This window comes from Triturus cristatus, chromosome 3_2, assembly GCF_964204655.1.
Source record: "Triturus cristatus chromosome 3_2, aTriCri1.1, whole genome shotgun sequence".
Classification (NCBI taxonomy): Eukaryota; Metazoa; Chordata; class Amphibia; order Caudata; family Salamandridae; genus Triturus; species Triturus cristatus.
Genome location: NC_140584.1, coordinates 550881817 through 550903919, shown reverse-complemented (window position 1 = coordinate 550903919; position 22103 = coordinate 550881817). Strand labels below are relative to the sequence as shown.

Here is a 22103-nt window from a genome sequence, read left to right as displayed (position 1 = left end):
TGGTGGTGGTGGTGGGGTGGTGTGCCCTGCAGGCGGCTGGACCTCCTCCTTTTGTCTCCTCTCTGTCCTGGGTGCCTTTACTTTGCTCCCCTCTGCTGCCCTGCGAGATGGCTCACCTGTGAAGACAGAATGTACAAATGCTCACTTATCTTGCAGCATTTGCATTGTAATACATTTCATGCCTGCCAATCACACTGAGTGTCCTCTGCTTGCTAATTGGTGTCACATGCCTTTGGGTTCAGTGGACTGACTAACCTGACGTGTTACTCCTGACTACATCTCCCATAATGCATTGCAGGTTTTAAGTAAAAAATGAACTGGAGTGGGAGTCCCTATGCCTCTTTGGGGATTGGGGGTAGGGAGTGGGGGGCACAGCATGCTGTGAATGCATCGGTAATAATGAATCGGTAATGGGGATCTGTTTTTTTTTTTTTACAGATTCATTCCGAATCGCAATTTTTTTAGCTTTTTTTTTTTTTTTTTTTTTCTACCGAATCGGTAATTTTTACCGCTTCATTACATACATCTGGAATACCGAGTTCTTAATAAAGAATCGGTAAAATTCGGTATTAAGGAATCGGTATTTCAGGATTACCTACATCTGGCCCCTAGGCGGAAAAAACAAAATTAGACTGCAGCCCTGTAAAGAATCGTTGCTATTATTTTCTGACAGAACGAGAACAACAAGCAGATTTCCACCTACCAATCCTTTTAATGTCATCCCAACCCCAGCCCAATCTGGCCGCTTCAGTAGCTGCCCTTATACGGAAAGAGTGGGTCCCAAATAGTAAGAGGTTTTTCCCAACCAAGATCAAGGATTTCCGCAACACAGCCAATAAATGAGCACTGGTAATCTTATTCCCATTGCGATGCAAAAATATAGCCCATTGCTGAAAATCAGGAGAACTTACGAATGATTCTCATTCCCCCAGACGGCAACATTCCTGTACACCACTACCGTTTAAGTGAATCCATGTGCCCTTTCCCAATTGATCAGTTTTAGACTTCCTCAACAGAATCCTCATTGTCCCTCGTTGAACATGAATTTCACTGGTCTGAATACCCATTTGATCCCTCAACCCCCAACAATTCTGAAACCCTAAAAGCACCAAAAAATAACCATTTCATGCAAAGCCTAAAACAAGAAACCTCCCACATGTCATAACAAAATGGTTGTTGTACCAGCAACTGTTGCAAATGAACAAAAGTAATTGGTTCACGCAAAGGCAAAGAATATGCACGTTCTCTACTAAAATCTTTCAACATACGACGTAACAAAACATCCCCCACCAAATCTTGACCCCACCATAACTGTCCATAAAAAGAAATCCCAGCCAGTTTCCCAGAAATGGTTGTGTTAGACAAACCCTTGTTAATTAAATACAACACAAACTGTAAAATCAAACATTTGTTACCAACTGATGTCCCTTCAAAGCTGTGAGATTTAGCATAAGTTAAAAATTCTGTCCAGGCCTATTGATAACTGCGTCTGGTGGAAGGAGCTATAGACTTTTTAACCAACTCGATGATCCTCATTCCCCCAGCACCCAGGTGTCTTGCAGAATCAAAGTTTTGAAGTTGTCCGCCCCAGCGCCAAATTGTGGAATTTCTGCCAATTAAAGCGAGACAACGCGTCTGCAATTGAATTATTAATGCCCGGAATGTGCCTCGCTCTGAAAACCATATTTAATTTGAGGCTCTGTAGCATGAAAAACTGCAACAGGCGTAACACCCATAGATCTTTTGCTTTTTATTTATTAATGAGCTGCACCACATACATATTATTGATATGAAACCGCATGCACCTGTCTCGAAATTCCTCACCCCAGACTAACAAAGCTACAATGAGAGGAAACAATTCAAGAAAAGCAATACTGCGTTCCTGTTGGAGCCACTGCTGAGGCCATTTTTCCGCACACCAGTGACCTTCCCAAAATAAGCCAAAACCATGAGCCCCAGAAGCATCTGAAAATATCTGGATCTGCCAAATAGTGTTGTCTTCCACAAAAAAGAGAGAAACTCCATTGAAGTCTTCCAAATCAAGAGGTCCTCCTTGATGGCTTTAGTAACTCTAATCCTGTGATGAGGGAGGTATGCTCCTGACATTGCCATTCCCAACCTTCTGCAAAAAGTTCTGCCAGCCCTGACCACCCGACAGGCAAAGTTTAGGTAGCCCAACAAATGTTGAACCTGCCTGAGCTCGATTTTATCCTTGTCAAGAACCTCCAACAGAAAAGACCTGATTTCACCCACCTTTGCAACTGGCAAACGAGCCATCATAGCTTCAGTGTCAATCTCGATACCCAAAAAAGTGAGTTTGGTACAAGGACCTTCAGTTTTTTCTGGAGCCAGCGAAACACCGAACTCCTCAGCCATGCCCTGAAAAATGCCTAAAACTCTGCGACACTGATCAAGATGTGCCTCTCCAATGAACTTAAAATCATCTAAATAATGACAAACATGTTTGTGACCACTTCTCTTCGAAAAACACCATTGTAAGAAAGTGTTAAACATTTTAAACCAAGCACAAGACACTGAACAACCCATAGGGAGGACTCTGTCTACATAAAATGCTCCATTAAAAAAACATGCCTAAGAGCTCAAAATCCGATGGATGTATAGGTAGTAAACGAAAAGCAGACTGAATATCGCATTTTGCTAGTTCAGCACCAGTCCCAACCATCCGCACCAATCTTAAAGCATCATCAACAGAAGCGTATGAGACATTAGAGTCAGAAGGTGACATGAAATCTTTAATAGATTGGCCCTCCGGCCACGGTAGATGATGAATTAATCTGAATTCTCCAGCTAATTTCTTGGGAACTATGCCCAAAGGGGATACCATCAAATTCTGCAAGGGACACTGACTAAAAGGACCCGCTATCCTGCCAGCCTTTAACTCTACATCCAGTTTATTCTGAACAATATGTGGCAATTCTTTGGCAGATTTCTAGTTATTAGCCCATCTATGATAACGCGGCCCTTGGTAACCTATCTTGAAACCATCTTTAAATCCCCAATAAAGTTTAGAAGGAGCTGCAGAATTGGGATACACCTCTAACCATGGTTTCAGCAACTGCAGCTTATTTGGGGTGTGATCCCTTTGGTATAAATTGATGAACTGCACCTCTACCTCTTTGGAACCTCCCTTGATCCCCAAAACTCTGGTTCGTGAAACATTGAGTAATGGCATGCTTTCCTCCACATTGGGAACATTCATGTTTGAACCTGCAAAATTGCCTGGTGCATACACCTCGGTTAAAATTCCAACAGGAGCCCGATGTAGGCAGTTGTCCTCTACCAAAAACACCCGCCCCGATTTGGGCGATGCAGAAAGGACCGGTATGTAATTAGCAGACCACTTGCAGTATGGCTCGTTGCAGGCGGATGGGTAGAGGACATCCACTGCAACCAAAGTTCCTGATCCACCTCGCCCCAAGGTTTATCATTAAAAATACTTACTCTAGCCCTGAATTCCTTATCATAGTTGAGCCATGCATATCCTCCGAATTGCAAATGTGCTTTAAGAATAATATCCATGTATTTAAACATGGCCACAGCCCTATCAAGTGTCTCTCACAATATACACTTGCATATATTAAAAATGCAGCAGTCCAATTCTCAATAGACTTAGAGACTCTGGGACGTCTAGAAAGCTCCCATTCTTCCTCTTTGGATCACTCCTTAGCTTGAATATCTCTATGAAGGAGTTTGAAAACATCAACGAATTCATGTTGCCAAATTCTTTTCTTTCTTTTATCTGAAAGATGCATCCCCAAAGGCATAGCTAAACCCATATACGGGAGCTTCTTATGAATGCTATCAATGACTGACTCCTGCCCCAAACTGGAATTGCCAACCTCCGAAACCTGTTTGTCTTGACCTGAAGCTTTGTTTGATCCTGCAACACTACTAGAGAACGATGGCTGATCCGTTACTTTCACCATATCCTCTCTTCTCCCCAAACCCAAAGACTCATTTACATGTGAATCACCCACACCCACAGAACCAGAATTATGCTTGCCCGTCAAAGGTTGTGACCAAGAAGCCCACCAATGAGGCTTACCTGTCGTTAACTGAGCAGCACGCTTTTGAAATTCCTGTGGATTATCACGACGACGATGACCGTGACGCCGTTCTTGATCCGTCGCACTGTCCGCTCTTGACTTCTGTAACATACTAGAAGAATTGATTGTCCCTGGACCCCCTTTAGACAAAACATGATCATGACCCAAAGTATATGCATTTATCATCAAAACCTTCCACAAAAACCCCTTCATTTGCATTGTCAGCCACAAGCCCTTGATCAAAATGCTCCTCCAATATTTCAAAATTATCATTGCTAGTACCTGGCATTTCACCATCCCCTACCCCGCCGTCATAAGACGTCCAATTGGTCACAGGCCTCCGCTCAGAGAGCCTGATCGTAATACAGAAATCCGCACCTGATCCATTTTGTGTAGATGATACATTACCAAAAGCCGCAACCTGCTTTGTATTCACCATTCTGGAAACGCCAGACGCTGACTGAGAGACTGTAGGTGATGCAGACTTCCAGCCACTCTTGCCAGAAGCCGCTGACAACTTACCAACTCTAGAAGCCTGTATGAAGCTGCCAACCTCGAACGATGAAGGAGCAGAATGCTCAACCCACACCCACTGTCCACATTGTGGTCCGAACGAAGTGTCAAACGTAACCTGAGGGTGACAAGGAGGGGGGGGCGAGATTCTGGGAAAATAGATACAATGCCTGACAAATTCCCAAACTGGTCTAAATGTGACTGATCATGTTCATTGAGCGGCCACCCTTCAACCTCATTCACAACCTCGCTGACATAATCACCCAGAGCTGCCTCTGATCTAGCAATATGACCAGTGTTAACTGTTTTTTGATTAAACAAACTAGATTTTGCCCCAGGGGGGCCTCTAGGCATAAGAGCCAGCACAACATCTGAAATAGTCCGTGCCAATGCAGACCCAACAACCTGCGCATTCTTGGAAACATTGTTCTGCATAAGAGCAGGTGACACTTCTTGAAAAACAACAACCTCCTCCCCACTGGCACTAGAATAATGCACTAGTGCTGCAGAGCGTCCATCTGAAAAAACAGGAGGGGCTATATTAATTAATGACACCTTTTTGTTAAATACAGCGCTCTTTGCGCGCCCTTTGTCACCCAAATGTGCCCTTTTTTCAGGAGAAGGAGAGGATGTCAAATTAAAAGAATTAACCTCCCACTCAACCGGGCCCCTCCCCCTCCCACTGCTACCTCGAGTAACTGATGCAGAAAGTCTTCTGGAGGCAGCGCCGCCCCTACCGCTGACACGCCTTCTTGTATGGCCCACACGAGGGGCGGAGACCGCCCCCAACTGACCCTCCTCCACCGCAGATGAGGAAGAGTAGCCGAGAGAAAGCAGCCTAATACCACCGCTCCGACGTGAAGGGCGTCCGCGGTTCTGGAATTGCCCAGGTAACTGCTCATCGCTATCGGTCACAAGCTGTGAACGGCTCTTTGAAGATAAACATACCGCCACAGCCTCTGTGACACCCAGTGCCGCCACACGCTTCGGGCGCCTCACACCTGCCACCAATATCGCAGTTACTCCAGGCTGCAATAAATCTTCACGTCCCGCTTCACACAGGACGCGGAGCGAGTCATTAACAGCAACGCTTTCAGCCATTACGGCGAATAAAATACCGTTTCACTCTGAGGAAAAAGGCCGACGTCAATAAAACATTCCCCTAAACAAATCCCCTCAGAGTGAAGGTTTCCGCCCAAAGCCCCTCTATGTATAACCTATCTACCAAAAACCTGCCCCTTACCTGCCGACACCTATCGCGCTGCATGGATTGTTCCACCACATGAAACACCGGCTCGTGCCAAGGTCCCCCTGGGTCCCCATTCTGCAATATCGTGCTCAAGAAATCCAGCACACCTTGAAGCGTCTACGCATAATGGCTGGTGACAATGGTGAATGTCCTGGCTTAGGGGTGCAGTATACCTGTGGAGGACATGGCAGTCTTGCTAAACTGCTCCATTTTACATTTTCAAACACCTCGCTTCATGCCCCATGTGGCATCCTGGTCATTTTTTAAGAGCTGTCAGCTAGAATTTATGACTTCATTCCAATGAAATCAGCAACATAATGCAACATGTCCTTTAATGTGCCTAGTGTTTACATGGGACATGATAATTGAAATTGCAACCATCCAGCGTTTTGCAAAATTTCTTGCTTCAAGTGACTATTAGTGCCTGAAATGGAAAAATAGAAGTGAACGCACTTTGTATCAAAATATCTGTTTGTTTCTGAGAAGTGGCGGTACTCTCCAATTAAAAGTATTAAGTTTCCCTTGAGAAGTGCAGATACTCTCATTCTCAAAATAAAAAAGCGCACGCATTTAGTACCGGACAGTACCAGCCCATTTAAAGCACTGGTGACTATAACAAAGTAGCTCTTGGGCTATTGTGAAACTTTGTGAGATGCTGGAATAAGATTAGTTCAGAGCAACCCACCATTGTAAGCACTCTTTGTGACTGGGGGCACAGTTCAGAAGACAAAAAGTAGTAATTCTACACCCATAGTAGTATACCTTTTTAATTCTCCTCCCTTCATTAGAGGAAACCAAAGCGAAACATTCTTCTGATGATTCTGTGCCGTACTATCAGCAATAGAATGCCTACGGGTAGTATGCACTTTACAAGTGCTTCATAGGATAGAATAGTGTTCCTATGAATGCATGCAGAATCACTAGTTTTAAGAATTCACGGACATTCTCAGCAGTATAGACAAAAGTTGTGCATAATCCAGACCAGAATCCTACACTTTCAGTGCACCCACCCAATGCAATGCAAGTTCATTAGAATGGTTTAAGACATAAAGAACTGAAGAGCCATTCAATCTGGAATTTCTTCCAAGATTAGCTTCTTCAAATAAGCCTCCAAACCCTTTTTTCATTTTCTATGACCAGTCAGACACACCGGAAAGGGTCTGCCAAGTGATTGTTCTCCGATATTACCACAGTTGCTAAACAAAAATCTTAAGACTGTTGAAAAATGCTACCTACTACGTTTAAAGGATTTGTGACACTAAAGCAAATCAACTGTCAATAGAACATTTATATTAAACTATGTACATAAAAGCAATTTAATGGAAATTTATTTTGATTGAGAATTGGCTTTTTAATTTGGGTGGCTGACTACCCACTTCAAGGAATAATCCCAACTCTTGTCAAGTTGAACCACTAAGTTACTACATAAACTTTAGCTCCAACACCCTGGTAGCAAGGGCACAGAGCAGATAGGCTTAACTTGTAGGCAATGTGTAAATTATTTATGCAACTCCAGAACAGTAATAAAGTTGAAATGCAAAACAATAACAATCCCAAGCATATTAGAAAAAATAGAGTAACAATTAATCAACAAAATGGTTCCAAAATGACAAAAAGTCAGTAAGGGGAAGAGATAGGAGTTTTTAAAGTTTTAAATAGAAATCGCGTCATAAAACAAAAAGCACACCACTGGAGCCTCTACTCCTTGCGGTACCCTACAGGTGTTTCCACAGAAGCCTGTTCCTGAGTCGCAGCGTTACCCCCTATGCGCCGGCTATACCCCTACAAGGCACCCCCAGTGGGCGCTCAGTACTAACAGCCCTCGCACTCAGGGGCTGGCACGACAACGGTGTCCACACCCTCGGAGACCTCTACCAAGACAGGACACTGATGGCTGGACAGTTCCTCACCCACCGCGCGTTGGTGGCCTCACTCAACGCAAAATGGGGGAATGTCACGGCAGAGCCGCAAACACACCTCATCATACAATATCTACATGTCATGGGCCGAGGCAGACACCTGATGCGCTGGTTTGCTGCCTCACTCCGAACTCACGCGGCACTTAGCCTTGTCACACTCCGCCACAAGTGGGAAGAAGACCTAGGTAGCCAGTTTACAGATAAGGACTGGACCAGAGTACTTGAGAGCCCTTCACGTATCCCTAGAAACATCCGTTTCAGACAGATACAACTATACATCATCCACAGAGCATACCTCACACCCGCAAAAATTAATCAATAATCCAGTCGCGAAGACATACGGCATGCCTGCGATGAGGGGAGGTGGGGGCCGATCTCCTACACATGTTTTGGGCCTACCCCAGGGTGGGGGAATACCGGAGAGGCGTAGCCGCTCTGCTACACGAGAGCACCGACAGAGAGCTACCCTTCACTTGGCCCACATACATATTGCACAAGTTCCGTAGAACCTCTAACACGAAGGTCACGTCCAGACTTATTGACCTGGGGATGATAGTGTCCAAGTGCCTGATCAGTAAAAGATGGAAAGCGTCAGACCCACCGCACATACAGGCCTGGCGTCACTTCATGCTTGCGTGGGCCAAAGCGGAGAGCCTCGCTATTAAGCGCGATGTGACGCTGGGACTGCGTAAGGGTCCCATCGCTACATACTGGGATACAATCTACCTAGCACTGTGTCAAGAATTCCTGTCATACAAGGGAAACACGCCCTTATGTAAACAGGAGAGCTGTTACATAACTCAAGGGAAACACGCCCTTATGTAAACAGGAGAGCTGTTACATAACTCAAGGGAAACACGCCCTTATGTAAACAGGAGAGCTGTTACATAACTCAAGGGAAACACGCCCTTATGTAAACAGGAGAGCTGTTACATAACTCAAGGGAAACACGCCCTTATGTAAACAGGAGAGCTGTTACATAACTCAAGGAAAACACGCCCTATAAAGGGAGGAACCGGGAGGTACAAGGCTGTCGGATATTGTGTTTACACCGACGTACCTGCTTCGTGAAGAGCAGTGTTCCGGAGTGGTGCTCCAGTAAGGCAAGAACGGAGGTAGGTCGAGTCGTTACTCCCTGGGCCGTGTCTTGCCCCATCGTCACCTGTGAAGGACCCGGAAGCTCTACCGGTCAACCATTGAGCTTCGCTTTTCGACTCGGCTGAGTCCAAGCGCAGTGGCGCTTTTGCTGGTTGGAGTCGTAACTCCCAGAGACACAGGGACTGCCAGCTGTAACGCACACCAGGAGGTGTTTGCCGCGTTACAGACTCGGAAGTCCACAGGATCGATCGAGCGGCTGCTCTCGGTTCAGTCTTCTTGCTTGTGATTGGGGTATCGGTGACGCATCACCAGGAGGTGACTCCGCGTCCCGGTGCAGTCTGAGGAAGAGGTTGAGCGGCTGCTCCCTTCAGGTAGAGACCCCGGCTGGGTGTTTCCCTGACTCCTCGATTCTCCCCAACACTCTTCGTGCCCCTCACAGCCTACCGATTGGCATTGTCGGCCATTTCATTTCTGCCCTCTGTTGGCATACGCCGGGATCGGCGTATATGCAGAGGACGGTTAGGACCATCCGTGCTGTGGGCTGGTAACGTACTTAGCCTGGAGGATTCCAGTGACTATAACTTTTGTTTGTTCTTTGTATTTTATTTGCCTTCATTAAAAGAACTAACCCTTCACAAGTGGTTGCGTCCTCATTGTCGTGTCTGTTAAACGATCCTGAGACGTTCAGGGCGTTACACACTGCAGCGCAACCATGGCACGCTGACCGCGGACCTCACAGGTATGCCAGCCCTTGACAGCGCTTAACCCCGTGGGTGACCATAACGTATGCGCCGCACCGGTCTCCTTTTAGTGGACGCAAACTGCCTGAGACACCCAGCTGACATGCACTCTAGGCATGGGGCAATAGTCAGTCGCTGTTAATAACGAGAGCTATGAGTCTTGTCATATACGGCTGGTGGAAAATAAAGGGAGGGGGGTTACGGGCTATATGTTTGCTTGTTTGCACTGTGCACTCCTCTTTTCATTACTTTTATTCTATCTTTGAATGCACAGTCCACAGTTTCTCTTACTAACAGTGGATCTTTTATTGACACCTCCTCACAGCTGAATGCCAGTATATTACTGGCTATACGGGACAGTACTCGCACGTATGTGCGACATCGGACATTCGTTAGCATTTGTATTCCAGAAGATACTTAATGTGTAGACAGTGATGTGGTTACTTTGCCTTCTTACTCCTCTCCCTCCTCTGTACTTCACATTCTGCCTATCCCCTAACCTAGGCCACGTATGTACCTGTCAACCGCATACCTGATCACATTGTGTACAACTGCTAACGTGAGCTGTTATCATGATCTGTGACACTACTGTACTCTATATGATGATTATGACGCCCAATGATGCCTGGCGTCACATGTAATCCAAGCTGTACTAGTAACAAAATCCAATAAAACAGGTAAAAAAATTATAATCCCGTAGACTGGGACCCATGCGCAATGTGAGGCTGACCGTGAGGTAGCGTGGGTCAGACACACCAACTAGGTTTATTCTGCTCAAAGATTTTAGGTTTAACTGTATTTTTTATTTTTGTTAGAGAACACATACAACACCCACATCCAACAGACTGGCAAGGAAACTGTAAAGTAAACAAGACATATTGCATTACTTAAACTCCTTCCCCTACCTTTTCCACACCCCCTTGTAGTCTACTGGAAACTAATGAAGTGGCCATATCGGATGTAAGAGAGCTTCATGTAGAAACCCGAGGACAAACACAAGGGCACTATTGCTTCTCATTCATGTAAGTAAGAGCTGCGAGACCTCCTCTGGGATTAGCTGCACTGTCCTAAGATAACGAGGGCATATATGTTCTCTAGAGTATTGAACCAGGATTAAAATAAAATACCTCCAGTCTACTTTGTAGGCCTATGATTTGTTACTTAACACCAGCACACCCACCATAACCGGGATAGCCAAGTAGAGAATGTAGGAGTAGTTACATTATCCCAAAAAGCCAGGAGGCATTGTATTCCCGGAAATATAGCTATTGCCAGCAGCTTTCTCCTGAGGCAATTTGGGATCTTTGTGTGCTGTAGGGGAGCCCTAGTAGAATATCACCTGAATCCATAGGTTCTGGGTTTGAAACACTCTATTTAGATCATTGATGAATTCCTCCTAGTATCATCTCAATTTCGACAATACAACATAAAGTGGAGAAGAGAGCCTGTATTAACACACCCCATTCGACATCTGCTGCTCTCTGAAGAATGCCTCCTTACAACCTTCTCAAGCGTGTGGTACTAATAAATTAGTAGTTTAAATTGCATTTAACTTTGGCGAGCATCAAAGTAAAACACCTTTGCTCTGTCAAAGAGCTTGCACCACATTTTGAGCTTACGCTCCTTACCCAATTCCCGCTCCCACCCCTGTTGCCCTGCTGTTTTAGGATAGCTGGCTCACTCAATGAGGAATTTATAAAGAGTAGAGATCAGAGCTCTGTCATGTGGCCGATCTTTGAACCATCTCACTAGGCTAGTTAATGGTCTGGATGATCCATCTTTCATTGTAGGATGTAGTACCCAATATCAGATTGAATATATGTAAATCTCTCAGATTATGGGTGGTTGAATTTCCCCTGGAGGTCTTCAAAAGGTAGGATCTGTTGATTTACAAAAGGGAGCCGACCATGAGACATATCATGTCTCTCAACAGACTTTGAATTGTTGGTTAGGGAGCACATGTGTGAAATAAGGGTTGTATGAAATGGATGTGAAAGGGTACAGGAAAGAGGTGACCCTGATACTTTGTCCCAGATTGCCAGCCTGACTCCGGTCACTGGAAAGGCGAATAGACCCCAGCTGCATTGTGATCCCTTCAGCCATGGAACCTTCTAAAGAGGTGCCAACTATGAGATGTTCTATAAAGAACCACTGCTTTGATGTTCCCTTGTGCCCCCATTCTTTGAGGGAGCGAAGTGAGGCGACCTAAAAATCTGAGATGATGTGGGGGACTGCCACTCCTATTCGCTTCAACGGTCAGTATTGTATCTTATTGGCTAGTCAGTTGCGAATTTTTTTTTTTTTGCAGAGTTTTATATAGCGCAAACTTGACCCGAATGCAATCCAGTATCAGAGTGCTTTACATAGCACCAGTTACGTTACATGAGGACACGCATTCATTCTTTGTTAGGCACGGGGAGATTAAGCGATTTGCCCAGAATCACAGGATGTTCAGCGTCATTACCGAGACTCGATCCCAGTTCCCCAGGTCCGAGGTCGAGCGCCTAGCCGTTAGGCCAACTCCGTATCTGCTTAAGTATTGGGGATGGTGTCGCTAGAACAATGGTCTGGAATAGGTAAAGTATCTGGGGTGAAACCCTTGTTTTCCCCAGCCAGGAAAACTGTTAAACCATTTTGGAGGTCCAATGTATGATTGCGTATCAGTGCAAGGTAATTCAGGACAACCTCTTAAGAGGTGTTGCAACCAATTAAAATCCCCAGGTATTTTATCCTGTCTGAGAACCAGGAGATAGGTATTAGTTGCTGTTGATGGTCTAGTGCCCCTAGTTTGGATTAAGGAGCAGAGGTACAGTTTTAGGCAGATTATCTTAAAACTGGAAATTTCCTGGAATTCTGTTAGCTCTTCCAATAGTAGATGAACGGTGCCCTAAGGATCTGTAAGTGACATCAGAATATCTTCAGCAAACATGGTAAGTTTAAAGATGTCTTTTCTCTGGGTATAACCCTTGATATCCTCTCTGCTTCTGATTGCATTAGCTAGAGGTTCCAGAGATAGGGCAAAAATGTGTTGGCATTTGAGGCATTCCTTTCGGGTTCCTCATTCAACTAGAATTGGTTGTGACAGCCTCCCATTGACTTTGATTCTTTTCTTGGTGTTTGATAGTTTGCCATTGACCACCTCAAAAAGCGTGGTCCCAGACCGAGGTGTTGTAGGACAGCTCTCATATAGGTCCAATCCACCCTATTAAACACCTTTTCAGAGTCAAGGGAGAGGAGGAGGGAATTTTTACATTTCAGTTAGGCATTCTCCGGAATGTGTACGTTTTTGTCGTGCTATCCCCACATTGCCTATCATTCTTAAATCTGCCATGAGTCTAGACCTTCATTTAACCCCTTGTGTAAACATGTAAACTGACTTTGCAAGGGTATCAAGTTTAAATGTCATAAGGCTAGTATTAATCAATTAAACACCATGGTGCTGGAGACTGATGTGTCTGTCCTGCAAACGCTCGATTTTGATTTATTTTGCAAAATTGTGATTTTCTTATTTTTCTGAGAATGGGTGTGACAACTTCTAGTGGCTGGACTAGCAACCTGTGATCTTCTCTTTTAACAGTACCTTGCCCCGGAAGTTCTCCACAAGCAGCCCTATAATCAGACAGTCGACTGGTGGTGCCTTTGAACTGTGCTCTATGAAATGCTTTATGTCCTGGTAAGTCGTGCTTCCTCAGGACTTAGACCGTCTTTTGCCATGGGTTTGGGTCATGCACAGTTTGCAGCATACAGCCTTGTTCACCGACTGTGCATAATATGGGCCATACACGCTTGGCAAAGTTTGTAGTGATTTAAACAGTCCATCTGTCTTGACTGTTGTTAGACTAGTTATAAGTAGCTATGCTGCATTCTGCCATAGTTGTTCTTTCATAGTAAGCCCTGGCAGGTTGCACACAAATGTGGAAGATCTGCTCCAGCATCACACAATTCTGCAGCACACTACATAATTACACTCCACATAATAATACTCAGCGCCATGTAATTACACTCCACATATGTACACTGTACTCAGTACAACACAAACATACCCCACTTAAATGCACTTTTTGCCACAAACCAGCAAACCACATAAATGCACTATACATCATGACTCATAATTCCATAATTTCACTCAATGCCACACAGTTCCACTCCACACAATTCAACTCCACACATTTCCAATGCACACCACATAATTTAACTGAAACTACATATTTCAACTACACAACTCAATTCCATAACACACCACATACTTACAATACACACCACAGATTTCAAGTACATTTTACAGCACATCACATAATTCAAATCCACAACATGCCACTTCACAATACCATTCCACATAATTAACTACATAACACGCAATATCACTCTTCATAATTCCACTGCAGTTAATACCATTTAGTCACTATCCACATAATTCCACAGCACACCATGCAACATGTTTCCACTACCCAACTCCACACAATTCTACAACAAACAATTCCAACAAACCCATCTCTATATCGCACTCACACCAATCCTGTCATCTCTCCCCCACACACAAACTGCCCCTCTCATCTCTCCGTCACACTCCCATTACCCCTCTCATCTCGTAATTCCACTGCCTCCTCTCATCCCACCCTCACACTTCCTGTCTCCTCTCTATACTGCCTGCTCACACATGCTACCTTCATATACCTCCTAGGGATGTGCACTGCTCCACCTCTCTTCCTCCCACTACCCCAGGTGCCGCTCCCACTCATCCCTCTCTCTCACACCTCTCTCTGGCTTTAATGCACTCTTCCCGACTGTCTCATATTGGTTTACTTCAGGTCTTCGAACACAGTTTCTTTCCGGTGACCTTTAAAAGTTCTCTTCTTAGGGTGCCTTTCGCGTACACAAGTGCACTCTATACGTCTGTGGCCTGCTGTCCCCTTCTTTCTCAAACACTTTTTCTGCTCTTCCAGAGTTCATTCACCATTTCATGCACAAGCTACCTATCCATCTTTATCTTCCTTTTTACCTATTCTATGCAGCTTTCACCCCTATCTATTTACCATGCCACATAATTCCATTACACAAATACACTCCACACCACACAATTCCACACCTAACAATTTCAATTCAATCCACATAATACCACTCCAAACCACTTACATTCACTCCACTCCAAACCAAAATACAAGGGTAAAAGACATTGTCATTTACAGCGCCAATTGGTCTAACTATCGCAAATGCAAGGCCAATTGCAGTGCAAATGCTTTTTTTTCTTCCTTTCAAAGGAGCACCAGCCAAGTACTGTATCCTTATGCTGTAGGTATTTATTTGTTCCTATGGCGACTACTTTTTCTTCTTCTTGTGTTTCTCTGCCTGAACGCGGTGCATGCTTCGTGTCCGTCATGCTATTTCCACACCCACCCCCGCTTCGTGCTGTTTGTTTTCTTTTAAATTCTCTTTCCGTGGATTCATGAGGCTTTGTAGCCCTTCCCCTCCCCCCTTTCCCCCCTTGCTAAGCATGGCGGTGACTTCGGAGGTTGCACACCTTTCTTATTTTCTGCATATGGCCGCTTCTGTAGGCACAGGGAGATTGTGTAGTTTGCTCAACATCACATGATGTTGAAGCCGACATAGAGACTCGATCTCTTTCCATTCAGCTCTTTTCCCTCTGTGGTGCGGTCCCGTGTCAACTCTGAGGTGCCTGGCCTCACTAAATTGCTTACTTCAGACAAAGGACGATTACGAGTGTCCGTTGCCAAAGCGTTCCTACGATGTCGGCCATATTGGGACGAGTTAGGTCTCCTTGTAAAGAACAAACTTTAAGAGATTTTACTTGTCAGCAGAGGCATGTCTGAAGTAGCTTTAAAATTAAGTATTTTGGTATACATAGAACACTGTGAAAGTAAGGATATTAATTGATTACACTTTAACAATTAATATACAAAACGCTATTTTCTACATTAAGTACATAAAACAAGTTTTCTCAACTATACAGCTATAGATGGTGTGAATGATAAAGAATTGAAATCCTCCTTGCTTTCTTTATGCTTCGGTTCTGTGCTGTGAGAAGGGCGCATGACACCCCTGGTTGGTGTAGGGTGTATTCACGGCACAGTACCCTGCACCCCAATACACTATACCCAGCCAACCAACATTATAGTCTGTGATCTCTGTACCCAGCCCACTGCTACCCTAGGAGAACTTAGTGTCCGCAGGAGGCAGCACGCTGTCCCCTACTTCGCAATACGTCATTCACCCCCACCATCTCCCCAAGCATGGATACTGCTTAAAGCTCTCAGAAGACCATACTCTAAGGAAACAGAGGAAACATTACACTGCACCGCAGTACCCCCTCTACTGCCCTCTGCAGACATACTATATGCACTGGTATCCTGGACACAGATTAGTGTCCCCTCCATACTCTTAGATACTGCATGCACAGCACCAGGATACTGCCTACAGCCCCCAGAAGACTGTATCCTCAGGACCCTGAGGAAACGCTAGACTACACCATTGAGCACTCTCTACTGCCCCCTACACACATACTACATGCACTGGTACTCTGGATACAGTCTACTGCCCTCCCTACTCCTCGATGCTGCATACACAGTACTCAGGATACTGTCTCCTGCTCCCTAGAAGACAAGGCTGCCACCTAACCCAAGGGCTTCATGCACAGCCCATGAAGAACAAACCCCAGGCGCCCCTAAGAAACAAAACTCTGTACTTAAGAACACCCTCTACTACCCCCTACACACACCCAAACTACGTGCATTGGTACCCTGGATACAGTCTGCTGCAAACCTACTCCTGGATACTGCATGGACAGCACCCGCGATACTGTCTCCTGCTCCCTTGAAGACAAGACTGCCCCATAACCCCATTATTTCATACATGTCCCTCAAAGGCTATCTAATAAACTTCACAAATCCTATTTAAAACTTGGAATTAAGGGGCAGTTACATGTTTGAGGGGGCGCAGGGGGCTGGCCAGCCCACCACCCCAGGTTGCTAGTCACTGAACAGCAGCACAGCGCCTGAACCCCCGTGTTTACCAGTGAATGATTCATGAGGGAGTTACTGGGACAATTCTGTGCAATTAATGATTGAAAGAATTTTGAGAATGTATTTCGAAAGATATTTAACTTTCTGCAGTCTTAGAACACAATTCCATAACCAAATATTTCCAGTCCAATACATCTCTCCCTTGCACTTCCACCAACCCTATCAACTCTTGCCCCACACACCACTACCCCTCTCATCTCTTCCCTCACAGTGCCACTACCCCCTCTCATCTCACAATCCCACTGATCCCTCTCGTTCCTTGTTCACACTCCTTCTCTCCTCCATATTGCCTTCTCAAACATGCTACCTTCCTGTACCTCCTCATGATGTGCATTGGTCCACCACTTGCCCCCTCTCCTCACGGAGCCTCCAACTCGTCCCACTATCTGTGTCTGTCTTGTACTCTCACCCTTCTATCTTGCTCTCTAATGCACTCTTCCTGCTTCTCTCAAGTGGTTGACTTCAGGTCTTCCAGCACAGTTTATTTCCTGTGCCCTTTCAAGGCTTCTGTCCCTCAAACCAACGCTCTCCTCCTCTTCTTAGGGTGTATTCTGCGTACACAAATCTCCCTCTTTATACGTCTGTCGCCTGCTCTCCCCTTCTTTCTCTATTTCTCACACACTTTTTGCTCCTCTGTCTAGAGTTAATTCATCACTTCCAGCACAACCTACCTATCCCTCTCTAGCTTCCTTTCTATCTTTTCTGTGCAGCTCTCACCCCTATCTATTCACCATGTCACATAATTTCAGTACACAAATACACTCCACACCACACAATTTCACCCCATACGATTCCACGACTAACCATTCCAATATAACCTGCGTAATTCCACACCACATACATCCACTACACTCCAAACCAAAACACATAGGTAAAAAACATTTGTAATTTCCAAAACCAATAGCTCTAACTCTCGCAAATGCGAGACATTTCATTGGTAATGCTTTTTAATACATATGGTACCCCTATAGTAGGCTCTAAACAGCCCATAGGGCAGGGTGTATTGTATTTAAAAATGTGGTCATGTGTTTTTAAGTTTTACATGTCCCGTAAGTAAACAACTCCTAAATTCCTTCACTACTGGAAGGCCTCCCTCTCCCATAGGATAACATTGGGTTACCTGATTACATTTAATAAGTGCTAACTGTTGATTGGGAGCAGGTGGAAATGCTATGTTTGAACTGAAATGAATTGTAATTTAAAATCCCCTTTAATGGTAAAGTCGGATTTTAGATTTTAGATTAGATTACAATTTTGAAAATTCCAGCTGCCTGGGTCTGTAAAGTCCTCCCCATCAGGAACAATGGGACCTTGGTGTAGCGTGAGAGGGCCATCCTGCAATGATGGGAGGGGCCGAGCTGTTCCCTGCCCCACTTACATTTCAAAGGGTTACCTCCAGTACACTCACAAAGGAACTCTACACCAGTCTTTTGTCACCCTAGACCTCTTGGAGCCTGGGCAGGGGAAGAAAGAGGAAAGGATGAACCAGATGTGAGGGTGGACTAGAAGTTTCCCCCACTTCAAAGGATGGCACCAGGTATAAATATTGGAACCTGTGAGCCTTGAAGTACTGCCTTGGTCCAAAGAGGACTGCCCTGCTGCCTGAGTGCTGCCTTGTTCTTGTTCTTCTGAGGACTACCCTGATGCTACCAGAGGACTACATTGTTGCTTGAGGCCTGCGTTGTTGCCCAGATGACTGCCTTGCTGCCAGAGGTGACCATGCAACTGCCCAGCAGACCTCCTGCCACCGGGACTGCCTGGACCTGGACTCGCAATCAAACCTGCCTCAGCCCTGCTGGCCTCTGCTCTCGTGAATTCCTGATCCTCAACCAAGTGGGGCCTCCCCAGATCCTGCATTGTACTTTGAGAAAGCAACATTTTCAACAGAACTAACCTGGTCCCTGTACCCGCCCTGCACTCCTTCGAGGTTGACCTCAAAATTGTGGCTGTGTCTCCGGTATAGTATAAATACAACAATATCTCAGCCGGATTCATTAAGACTGATTATATTTGTATGTACAAGACATTACAACAAAAGAACAAAGGGCGAGAGACTTCAAGATATTTGTTAAACGTGCCCTTGGGCATCATATATTTTTAGAATAACAAAAATTACACAACAGTTGTAACAGCACTGTTAGGCATAAATGCGAAGGCAACCCAAAAGAAAAGTGCACATAGTGCTCGTGACAGGAAGTGACGGCGCAAGTGACAACGTGAAAAAACACACACCACCGCGCAAGAGAATCGTGATGTAAATTATATACAAGATATACACAGGATTAAAAGGTTCACACAGAAATTATTTCAGATAAATAGATTTTCATTTTCAATGTTTAGCAGAACCAAAGTTCAAGGTGTGCCTGAAGTGATTTGCCTGGTGGGCAAGGGTCGACGGCGTTTCGATCCTGTTAAAGTAGGATCATCTTCAGGACCGGGTGGCCTATTTGATGAGTGCTGTATGGAGAGAGGGAAGTATCCGAGCGGCTGGGGGAAGAGAAACAGGGGGAGGAATGGAAGAATTAACAAGCATTGGAAATGCAATAGGTCTCGCATTTGTTGGAGCTGGAGCTATTGGTATTGTAAATGGCAATGTTTTGTACTTTGAAAAAGGTCTTGTGTTTGTTGGAGCTATTCACATTGTAAATGGCAATGTTTTTTATTTATCCTTAGGGTTCTATATAGCACGAACTTAACAGCCTCTGTTGTGAATTTCGATTCATCAAAGTTTTGTGAGCCCTGAAATTTGCACAAGTAAAGTGCTAACAGTATAAATATGGGCACTGTTTAATAAACGAAGCCACTGCAATACAAGAGCAAAGGTGACCGAGTGACTGCTTCTGGGTTTACGGAGTTGCTTACACTCACTGCCCGTTAAAGCTAGCTAGCCCGCTACTATGAGTTTATCAAACTTAATGCTATGTTTTCTTATGTTATGTTATGCTATGCTATGCTATGCTGTTTTGTTATGCTATGTTTTGTGTATGCTATGCTATGTTTTGTGTATGCTATGCTTTGTTTTGTTATGCTATGCTTTGTTTTGTTATGCTATGTTTTGTTATGCTATGCTATGTTTTGTTATGCTATGCTATGTTTTGTTATGCTATGTTTTGTTTTGTTATGCTATGCTATGTGTTGTGCTATGCTATGTGTTGTTTTGTTAGGCTATGCTATGTTTTGTTAGGCTATGCTATGTTTTGTTTTGCTATGCTATGTTTTGTTTTGCTATGCTATGTTTTGTTGTGTTTTGTTATGCTATGCTTTGTTATGCTATGTTTTGTTTTGCTATGCTATGCTTTGCTATGTTTTGTTATGTTCTGTTATGCTATGCTATGTTGTTGTGTTTTGTTATGCTATGTTTTGTTATGCTATGTTTTGCTATGCTATGTTTTGTTATGCTATGTTTTGTTATGCTATGCTATGTTTTGTTGTGTTTTGTTATGCTATGTTGTTGTTTTGTTATGCTATGTTTTGTTATGCTATGTTTTGTTATGCTATGCGTCGTTATGCTATGTTTTGTTATGCTATGCTATGTTTTGTTTAGTTATGCTATGCTATGTTTTGTTTAGTTATGCTATGCTACGTTTGGTTTAGTTATGCTATGCTACGTTTTGTTGTGTTTTGTTATGCTATGCTTTGTTACGCTATGTTTTGTTTTGTTATGTGTTTTTTTGCTATGCTATGCTATGTTGTGTTTTGTTTTGTTGTGTTTTGTTATGCTATGCTTTGTTTTGTTATACTATGTTTTGTTTTGCTATGCTATGTTTTGTTGTGTTTTGTTATGCTATGCTTTGTTATGCTATGCTGTGATTTGTTGTGTTGTGTTAAGCTATGCTATGTTGTGTTGTGTTTTGCTATGCTATGTTTTGTTTTGCTATGCTTTTTTATGCTATGTTTTGTTTTGATATGCTATGCTATGTTTTGTTTAGTTATGCTATGTTTTGTTGTGTTTTGTTATGCTATGTTTTGTTGTGTTTTGTTATGCTATGCTATGTTTTGCTATGCTATGCTATGTTTTGCTATGCTATGCTATGTTTTGTTATGCTATGGTATGTTTTGCGATGCTATGCTCTGTTTTTTTGTTTTTTGTTATGCTATGCTATGTTTTGTAATGCTATGTTTTGTTTTGCTATGCTATGTTTTGTTATGCTATGCTGTGATTTGTTGTGTTGTCTTATGCTATGCTATGTTTTGTTGTGTTTTGCTATGCTATGTTTTGTTATGCTATGCTTTTTTATGCTATGTTTTGTTTTGATATGCTATGCTATTCTATGTTTTGTTAGGCTATGCTATGCTTTGTTTTGTTATGCTATGCTATGCTTTGTTATGCTATGTTTTGATATTTTTTGTTATGCTATTTTTTGTTGTGTTTTTTATGCTATACTATTTTTTGCTATGCTATGTTTTGTTGTGTTTTGCTATGCTAGGCTTCGTTTTGTTATGCTATGTTTTGTTATGCTATGCTTTGTTTTGTTATGCTATACTATGTTATGTTATGCTATCAGTGGAAGCAAAGCGTGAAGGCGATACACTGAGGACAAATGAGTGTGTGGCAAAGGAGCAGAGAGTGATGTAAAGTTAACTAAGGACAACATAGGAGGAAGGGAAAGATGGAGAAACATGATGCAAGCGTCGATGTATAGTCATGAGCGAGGAAACATGAAAATCTGCTGCGCGCTGACAAACACACGTGCCGAAGACAAAGTTGAATGGAAGCACAAGCGATTATCCTTACCGTTTGTCTGATCGTGCCTTTACATTTATTTACATGCGTTAGAGGACAAGCGCTGTAGATGATATGAAATGAAAGTACAAGCGATAATCCTTCACGCTTGGCTGCATGCTGTTAGTTGAAGATGGGTTAGACTTACCTTGAAATCGGAACAAGCGCGTATGAATCAAGGCTCAGCAAAATAAAAGAAAATCAAAGGCGGTAAAAGGCTTGAAAAGTTTGTAGCGGTGAAAGTGAAAGTAATCGAGCAGAGCATCAAAGGGCTGGGTGAGAAGACAGGGGGGAATGCAAGGGTCAAAGCGGCTAAAGTGAAAGAAAGCTATAGAGAAGGGAGGGGGGAGTGGAAAGTTTGTAGCGGCGAAAGTGAAAGTATGTTGTGTTGTGTTTTGCTATGCTATGTTTTGCTATGCTATGCTATGTTTTGTTATGCTATGCTATGCTTTTTTATGCTATGTTTTGTTTTGATATGCTATGCTATTCCATGTTTTTTATGCTATGGTATGTTTTGTTTAGTTATGCTATGCTATGTTTTGTTGTGTTTTGTTATGCTATGCTATGTTTTGTTGTGTTGTGTTTTGTTATGCTATGCTTTGTTATGCTATGCTATGTTTTGCTATGCTTTGTTGTTTTTTGTTATGCTATGTTTTGTTATGCTATGTTTTGTTTTGTTATGCTATGTTTTGTTTTGTTATGCTATGTTTTGTTTTGCTATGCTATGTTTTGTTATGCTATGCTTTGTTATGCTATG

The 22103-nt window shown here is 43.6% G+C and overlaps 1 protein-coding gene across 2 annotated transcripts in view; it reads left to right on the top strand.

The window, feature by feature from the left end:
* DNAJC24 (DnaJ heat shock protein family (Hsp40) member C24) overlaps positions 1-22103 on the top strand; it is a 245238-nt gene that overhangs the window by 5765 nt on the left and 217370 nt on the right. Inside the window, exon 2 of one of the 2 annotated variants that reach the window (XM_085648289.1) lies at positions 13164-13259. The exons of the other annotated variant lie outside the window; for it this stretch is intronic. The gene's annotated coding sequence lies outside the window, so the exon portion shown is untranslated. The remainder of the gene's footprint in view (positions 1-13163; positions 13260-22103) is intronic. 2 annotated transcript variants of the gene reach the window in all.